Here is a 10,107-nt window from a genome sequence, read left to right as displayed (position 1 = left end):
TAAAAGCAAACCTTTCAGGTTCTGAATCAAAAGACCTACTCTAGCATTTTAAACCTATCTGCAACTGTTATTTTAATTATTTAAGCATTATAAACACTACTCATATAGACCATTTCTCATTATAGTAGCATCTTTTAAAAATAAAATACATATTTCTAAGAAATTTTTAGGTTCTTAATTTTTAGCAAAATTAAGAGGAAGATACAGAGATTTTCCAATTACCACTGGTCCTACTTATGCATAGGTTTCCCCATTATCTGCATCACTCAACAGAATGGTACATTGCTTACCAAGTACGAATCCACACTGACACATTGAAATCATTGAAATCCCATAGTTTGTCTTAAGATTCATTCTTGGCTTTTTACCAAGAATGGGTTTGGACAATTATATAATGACAAATATGTATCTATCATTATGGTGTCATACAGAGTAGTATCACTGCCTTAAAAATCCTCTGTGCTTTGCCCGTTCGCTACTCCCCCTCCTTACATCCCTAGCAATTTCTGATACCTTTACTGCAGCCACAGTTTTGCTTTTTCCAGAATGATCCATTTACCTATATCCTCACAAGCATTTGGCATTTGTCATTATTCTATTTTTTATTTAATAAATTTATTTATTTTTTTGTCATTTGGTTAGATGTATCATGGTATCTCATTTACTTTTAATTTTCAGTTACCTAGTCAGTAATAAAATTGGCACATTTTTTCTGTGAAATGTCTATTCATGTCCTTTGCCCATTTTTATTTGAAGTGTTTACTTTTTCCTGTTGAGTTTGAGACTTTATAGCATTATAAGTAGTAGATATTGGTATCATATGTGATTTGTCAGTATTTTCTCCTAGTCTCTGTGTACTTGGAAAAATCTCAATCATGCTATACAATTATCTTTACATTTATTGGATCCAATTTGCCAATATTATGTTGTGAAAATTGGCTTGTAGCTTTGTGAGAGATGTAGGTCTATTTTTCCTTTTGTATATATGTGCTTTCTTTGTTTACTTTTGGCATCAGAGTAATACTGGTCTGGAAAAATGTGCTGGTAACTATATTTTCCTCTTCTAATTTCTGTGTTTGTTTAATATCAATGTTAATTTTTTCTTAAATTTTTGGTGCAATTTTCCAATGAAGCAGCTTAGGCCTGGAGATTCCTTTATCTGGAGGTTTTAATTAAAAATTTAGTTCCTGTTATGCTTATAAGATTATTCAGGTTGTCTATTTCACCTTATTGGGTTTTGGTAATTTGTAGCTTTTACAGAATTAGTCTGTGTTTTCTAAGTTTTTGAATATATGAACATAAAGTTGTTCATAGCATTATCCTTGTCTTTTTATGGTTAAACAATATGTCATATACCTTTTTACTTATTTTTTATTAAATGAATCCATTCATGTTTTCCTCAACGGGAAATCACACCTGCCACATCTTTGATATGCACTATCTTCAATTATCTCCACACATTTCTTAACCCCCCAAACACTTCAAAAATGCCATGAAAATTTCACTTTTTATGTGACCTCCTTTTCTAGTTGTCAGATTTTTTCCTCCATTTTTTACTCTTTTGATGTATTTTACTGTCAAATTTCAACTCAGAGAAATATCAGAAAACTCTACTGGTCAGACAAAGCTAAATTTATTAGACTTATTATAGTAAAGAACAATGTTATCTTGGCTAATACTAGTGTCAGTAAAAATATTAAAAACAGCTCCCAGTTTCACTGGTTGCAAGCTGTGTGTCCTTATAATTTTCTGTCTTCTCTTTCCCCTCTCATCTTTTTCTGAATTTCAGCCCTTTGTCTGGACCTTGAAAATTTTTAAGCCTTGCAAAAACAGTTCTCAAAACATTGTTCTGACAGTTACCTCAATGATACTGTTCCCACAGTCCCTAACGGGAGGCATGGAATCCCACAATAATTTCCATATTTTTCAAACATAGGTTTTATAGCAGTTCGAGATGAGTAGATGTTCTGCTTCAACCAAAACAAAAGGGCACTCCTCCCTTCTCTCCTCACTCTATTAAACTCCAGTACTGCTGGGCTCAGGGAGGTATTTGATCTTTAGCTGCTCCCTGATTCACATTAGCTGAGTAAAGTTAAAGGGGAGCAAAATATGCTACCCCCAAAGATGCCATTTTGGCAAATTGATTATTTTGAATTAAAATTACTTAAGAAACAGCCAGTGCATGGGTGCCTGGGTGGCTCGATTGGTTGAATGTCTGACTCTTGATTTCAGCTCAGGTCTTGATATCAGGGTCCTGAGATCAAACTCCATGTCAAACTCCATGATGGGCATGTAGCCTGCTTAAGATTTTTTCTCTCCCTCTCCCTCTGCCTCTCTTGCCCTGGATAGATAGATAAGCAAACAAACAAACAAATAAATCTTTAAAAAAATTAAGAATTTTGGTTTTTTGTCCCAAGAAAGTATAATAAATCTCCTATATGAACCTACCAATAGTTTTTTATTGTGTTTTGTTTTTGCTTTTAAATAGACAATATTTTTTCATATTATTAATCACTACCAATCTATTCATTGCCTCCATATATGTATTTTGAATATAACAGTTACATTTTGTATTCTATCTTAAATACAAGACATATAATGCACTGTTTGTGAACTCTACACATGTGTAATGAATATAAGTTCATTTTGATAAATGCTTTTTGAGTACCTATATTTGTCAAGCCATGTCAGGTCCTGAGACAGGTATTGTAGGTGAAATAGGAACCTACTTTTAAGAAGCAAATGATAGCAACATAAATAAGTAATTTCTATAGAATATGACTGTGGGTGTGAATCTTGTGCTATAGAAATCCCAAGTAGAGTCATGTAAACTATTCTGGTTGATTAGAAGGCAGATGGAGAAAATTTTGACTGCTGTACATAAATAAGCATTTTTATTTTTAATTTTTTAAAAGATTTATTTACTTCTTTTAGTGAAAGAAAGAGTGAGAGCAGGGAGATGGACAGAGAAAGAGAGAGAGAATCCTCAAGCCAACTCCCCGCTGAACATGGAGCGGCCTGCGGGCCTTGGTCCCACAACCCTGAGATCATGTCCTGAGCTGAAACCAAGAGTCCACTGCTTAACAGACTGAGCCACCCAGGTGCCCCTAAATCAGCATTTTTTAGAGTGTTTTCTGAAAATGGGAAAGTTCCCAGAATAAGTTGGAGCAATACACTATGTTCCTCATCCTGTAGTCTCCAATAAGAAAATTTGCAGCTTATTCTAGGGAAAATTGGGTGAGAAACTGGAAGAAAGATAATACTGTTGGTGGAAATCACCAATTTTCTCCAAGATTCTTTTTTATTCTTTTTTCTATATTTTCTATACTGTGGATACAGTCATTGTGCCTATGGTTTATCATTGTGCCTATGGTTTATGGCTGTTCCTATCCTGATTAATAGCTAAGCAAGACAGTCTACTAACCTCTTCATGAGATTCCTGTGCTATTACATCATACTAGTCACTGTTATTTTAAATATCCTTTTGGGATCATCCTTGGACAGCTTAAAATTTGTCATTCAGAGTTCCCAAAGTGGGTTCAAATAGTTCAACAAAAAATATAGCCCTTAATCTTTTTTTCTTCCAAATTACTTGCATCCACTTTGCTTATTATAGCTCACCAGAGGTTCTGAAATAGGATCAAAGTATGAATATGCTCAATAATAATATTCCAAAAAATTTGAATATAAATATTCCCATTATTAATTTTCCAAGGGTAAATTAAATCACCATAATTAATTTCTTAATAGTTAAAATCTGAAGGAATTGAAGGAAAAAATATATTCTCTCTGATGCTAATTCTATTAGAGAAATTTTCATTCAAAAGCTTGTTTAGAGGTGGGATTCTTGCAACAGGTGAAGCATGGATCATTTTCTTTTTTTTTAAAGATTTTATTTATTTATTCATGATAGAGAGAGAGAGAGAGAGGCAGAGACACAGGCAGAGGGAGAGGCAGGCTCCATGCAGGCAGCCCGACGTGGGACTAGGTCCCCGGTCTTCAGGATCGCGCCCTGGGCCAAAGGCAGGCACCAAACCGCTGAGCCACCCATGGATCTCCACATGGATCATTTTCTCTCTATTTAAGGGTGAAGTTACTTCAGGAGTTCAGGAATTGAATTAGTCAATGGTTCTGTATCTCTTGTGCCCCACTTTTAAGGGATTCTATGAATTAATAAGCTATATGAAGTTATCACAATATCAGCCTAATATGAAGTTTAGAAATCAAGCCTTACTCTAGGTTCTGGGATAGTTATGCCAAATAAATTCATTTTCTCAGGATGCAATATTGAGTCTAACAGAAGGACATTTGCCAAAGACCATAAAAATAATCATTTATATATAAAGAAGATGAGATGGGCTGAGACAATTACCTTAGTTTTATTCCACCATTAAAAAATTAACCTATGACAGCTGTCCAGAGAGTAAGACCTTTGAACTTAAAGTGAATTAGGGGACATCTCTCAGCATGAGATTAATTGGGGACACCTTGCTTTTACCAAATTGAGGAAAGTCCTCACTTTTATGTTTTTTTACTACCTTTCACAGGGGATGGAAAGTGAGATATTCCCATCTACTTGCCAAATTATTAAATTTAAAAAATTTGTAGCCTCAATCTTACAAGAGGAGTCTTAAAATTTTTTCTGGTAATTCAAAGCCTTTTGATTTCTATTTCCCCTTTGAGACCCATGTTTCTTACAACCCACTGGGAAGCTGTATATGCACAAAGTGCCTTTTACTTTTTCATGAGCAAATGTTTTTATTCCAGAGCCAATGTGATTGCTACAGTAGACCCTTAACACTTCCAAAGGAAGATTATCCTTAGTTTCCCCATAGGTTCTTATGAAGAATCACCCTCAGAAGACTACTGACTCACCAGCTGTGAGAGCCAAAAGTACTGACAAATGATCCTCAATATACCTCAGTTATTAATACTTCCAGTCTTGAGTGGCAAGTTGTTTATTTGTTTGTTTTTTTCCTGCTAAAGCTTACAGCAATGGGATATATATCTTGGTTCCCATGGGCTTCTATAATTCCTCTTGTTATCACTATGCCTGAGCTGAGAATTGAATAGTTTAGCCTAATTTTCCAATTAATCCTGCTCTTAAATTGGTCCCTTGTCCTATCTACTTGACAGCTAAATTCAGTTCAAACAAGAAAAATGCATCCTAGTTTCTAATGTCCTAAAAAGCCAGTATAAGTAGATGAGAAAATTCAATTGTCCATGGAAAACAGATGAAGCCCAGCATTTCATCTATCTAGTCCTTCTTTGATTCTCAATGACATTTTTTAAAAGGGTTTAATCGCCTAGGGAAAAATGACAGGTGTAACAAATATAACAAACATGAAGGAAGTATTTAGAATGAAAAGATGATAAACCTAATTTTGCCTTAGCTATAATAAAGAAAGGCAATTGTATATGCTACTTGACACATGATACGTATTAAAAATATTGAGGAAAAGGAGAATGTAGATTGATACAAATAGTTTTGAAAATGCAAACCCTAACCTGTATTTTGGACTCCTTTTAAAAAGATTTTGTTCAGGATGCCTGGGTGGCTCAGCAGTTGAGCATCTGCCTTGAGCTCAGGGCGTGATCCCGGTGTCCAGGGATCGAATCCTGCATCTGGCTCCCCACAGGGAGCCTGCTTCTCTTTCTGCCTATGCCTCTGCCTCTCTCTCTGGCTCTCTCATGAATAAATACATAAAATCTTGATATTTACTTATTTATTTATTTATTTATTTATTTATTTATTTATTTATTTATTTAAGAGAGCCAGAGAGAGAGAGAGTGAGTGAGCACACAAGCACAGAGCAGAAGGAGAAGCAGATTCCTCTCTGGGCAGGGAGCCTGGTCGATCCCAGGACCCTGAGATCAAGACTGGAGCTGAAGGCAGATGATGCTTAACCAGTGAGCCATCCAGGCGCCACTGTATTTTGCACTCTATAAAAAGGTGAATTTTAAAAATAATAGGAGCTCAATTACTACTAAGATATTAAAATACAGCATTAGTTATTGGTCACATATTGTCTTCAATGTATTCTGCCATTTTTCACCTTAAAAGTGAGTTTCTGGCTTGCTTGTTTTATCTTTCCTATAATATTCTGCTTTGCAAGTTTTATGGTGATAGCCTAAAATACATACATCTTTAGTTCAAGATTATACTTACAGGAAAACAATTTTACAATTTTACATGTTTTTGAGAAAAATGTACCTATTTTCCACTGGCATCTTATGGGAAATGTCATAAAATCTGAAACATAAGGCACTGTAAACTGTAAGTAGTTTTATTAATTTATATATATTTTCATATGCATATATACAAATATATATGTATGCACATAGACTCATTACACATATATAGACAAACATCTATTTTGTAGATTATCCAATCAGTCCAGGAAAAGTTTTGCCTTTTTCATTTTTTTTTTTTTTACTGAATGTCCCAATCAATGGCAATTCATAAAATCTTTCACCTATATACTTATTATTTTACATATAGATAATATTGTATACAATATGTAGTACAGTACAAACTATATATAACTTTTAATATCTTATTTATTTATAATTAATATTGAAATTAATATTAATGTCATTAAGCCTTGAAATAGTTATCATTTTTCTATCTTTTTTGAAGCCACATTATTTCTTATCTAGGACACTTACACATTTAAAAAATATGTTTCATAATAATAATAATCAAATATAACTATTGAGTGTACACTGCATTTGGCAGTCTTTTTAGTTCTTTGTATAAATTATCTCATTTGTCCTCCTTTCAGTGCCAGAAGGTAGGCACAGTTATTCCCATTTTGCAAATAAGAACTCTGAGAACTGAGATTAAGTAAGTGAATATATAAAGTCCCTCAGCAAGTGAAAACCAGAATTTGAATTTGGATGATCCACCTGCAGACCTGCAGATGCTTATAGATATGCGCATTCTATGAGGTTAGTGTGCAAGGGTCCTTGGAATACTCAGGATATTGCATAACCACTTACAATCTGCTTTCACATTCAGTAAATTGTGTTCTAGGTCCCAGAATGACTGCAATTTTCTATATCTGTTAAGTCTTTTCTAGAGATGGGTGGAGTTCAAGCAAGTGAATTGCAGCTCAAGATTCTGTGACATCTCTAAAATGGGGGATAGTCTCCCAATATAGTTCATTTTTGGGATTTGAAATTAAACTATGTAAAACACTTAATAAAATTTCAAGCTCTATCTCTCTATAATTATGATTTGTCATTAATAACAATGATATGCCTAAAAATAAAAAGAATAGTTTTCATTGGTATATGACATCTTCTGTGTCTTCTAGTTAGCTTAATAATACACCTGCTGTTTTCTTCTTAAACATATTTATTTTTAAGATCTAGGAAAATAATTGTGAAAATGGAAACCTTAAAAACTTTGTATGCATTGACCAAAAGTAATAAAATATCTAGGAATAGACTTAACCAGGGAAGCAAAAAATCTTTATTCTGAAAATTACAAAATATTTATGAAAGAAATTGAAGATGTCACACAAAAAATAGGAAGATATTCCATGATTAAAAAAATAAATATTGTTAAAATGTCCATACTATCTAAAGCAGTCTAATTTACAGATTTAATGTAATCCCTATAAAAATTTCAACCGCATTTTTCACAGTACTATGACAAATAATCCTAAAATTTTAATGGAACCACAAAAGACTCTTAATAGCCTAAGTAATACTGAAAAAGAATAACTGAACTGGAGGTATCACAATCTCAGCCTTCAAGATATATTACATGCCTAGTAATCAAAATAGTATGGTACTGGCACACAATAGAAACATAGGTCAATAGAACAGAATAGATAGCCCAGAAATAAACCCATGATTAAATGGTCAATTAATCTTCTACAAAGGAGGCAAGAATATGCAATTGGTAAAAGGCAGTCACTTCAACAAACTGTGTTGGGAAAAGCTGGACAGCAACATGCAAAAGAATGAAATTGGACCACTTTCTTACACCAAACACAAAAATAAAATGGATAAGGACCTAAATGTGAGAAATGAAACCACACAAATCCTAGAAGAGAGCAGAGGCAGAAATCTCTGACATTGGCCACAGCAACATTTTTCTAGATATGTCTTCTAAGGCAAGGGAAACAAAGGGAAAATGCAAATGAAAACCAATGAGATATCACCACATACCTGTCAGAATGGTTAAAATTAACAACATAAGAAACATACATACATACATAATACATACATACATAACAACATACATACATACATAACATAACATACATAAACATACATACATAACAACATACATAAACATACATAAACATACATACATAACAACATAAGAAACAATAGGTGTTGGTGAAGGTATGGAGAAAAAGTAACCCTAATGAACTTTGACTGGGAATGCAAACTGATTCAGCCACTGTGGAAGACAGTATGGAGGTTCCTCAAAAAATTAAAAATAGAATTACCATATGATCTGGTAATTCCACTACTGGATATTTACCCGAAGGATACAAGAACACTAATTCAAAAAGATATATGCTTCTCTATGTTTATTAAAGCATTATTTATAATAGCCAAATTATGTAAGCAGCTCGAGTGTCCATCAACAGATGAATGAATATAGAAGAGGTGGCATAAAATGGAATGTTATTCAGTCATAAAAAAAGAATGAAATCTTGCTTTTACAACATGGATAGATCTAGAGAGAATAATGCTAAATGAAATAAGTTGGTAACAGAAAGACAAATACCATATTTCACACATATATGGAATTTAAGGAACAAGATAAGTAAAAAACAACAAAAGACACAAAACACAAACAAAAACAAAAAACAGACTCAATTGTATAGAACCAATAGATGGTTACCAGAGGGAAGGTTGAGTGGGGGATGGGTGAAATAGGTGAAGGGATTAAGAGTTTACTTATCTTGAGCACAGAGTAATGCATAGAATTGCTGAATCACTATATTTTACACCTGAAACTAATATAACACCATATGGTAACTATTTAAAAAGACTATTTGTAGTCTTTTATCCACAAATAAAACACTAAGCAGTATTTATCAAACTAAGATATGCATTGGAATCACCTGGGGGGCTTTTAAAGGAAAACAACTAATACTTGGGTCCCAACACTAAACATTCTAATTTAGTTCTTGTGATGTGTCATTTTAAATATCACAAAGTTTATAATCTTAGTGATTCTAATTCATTGTATTAAAAGGAATGTTTAACACACATGTGCTATTATACACTCTATATATTATTGTGTGGTATTTTTATAATATATAATAAAAGAGTAAGATATATCAGGAAAATATACTAAGAGCAAGGATTCAATATGCAAGTTGCCAAAGACCAAAACTTGTAATTGTTTTGGATGCCTCTATCTATGTTTTATTTTTTCCCCAATTCTTGACTCAAATTTATCAATCAATTTTGAAATCCCAAAACTACTTACTTCCCATATCATATATTACATTCTATCTCCCGTTTTAGCCATTTGTATCCTTGTGTAATCTCCTACTATATTTTAAAATACTTAAGGACAGGTGAGAGTTTTCATTGTTTTGGTGTTGCTAATTTGTTTTGTTTTTTCATACTTTCTTACCTTTAGCACCTAGTGCAATTATGTGCCACATAGTAGGTTCTGAATAAAATGTATTTAATTAATCCTTGGTAGATTCTCTGAAGTCCTTGTCATTAATACTAACCCTGGGCATTATTGTATGTGCTATGTCCCAGGCACACTGCAGTTAACTGAAGACATGTTAGCCTGCTATTGATTGTGAGCTCCTCAAAAGTGAATACTTCAAATAATATCTTATAAAAATATCTCCACTATGCCCAGTATGTATCTGCAGTAAATAGATAAAACTTATCTTTAGAAATGATTTATAGTGGGGAAGGGTGAATTCAAGGCATTGATTAGATCATCAACTGCTAATGTAATCAGTTTTGAAGACACTGGTAAAGATGGCAGAGATTAAGTTAGATGTAATTGCAAGATATTTTAATTACATTATTTATAAACTTTATCATCTAATTAATGCATCTGTAACACTCCATAAATAATATTTGGTTAAATACAAAATATTGAATTAC

The sequence above is a fragment of the Canis aureus genome, chromosome 14 (genome assembly GCF_053574225.1).
Source record: "Canis aureus isolate CA01 chromosome 14, VMU_Caureus_v.1.0, whole genome shotgun sequence".
NCBI lineage: Eukaryota > Metazoa > Chordata > Mammalia > Carnivora > Canidae > Canis > Canis aureus.
The sequence above is the reverse complement of the archived record's forward strand: the minus strand, read 5'-3'. Positions refer to the sequence as shown.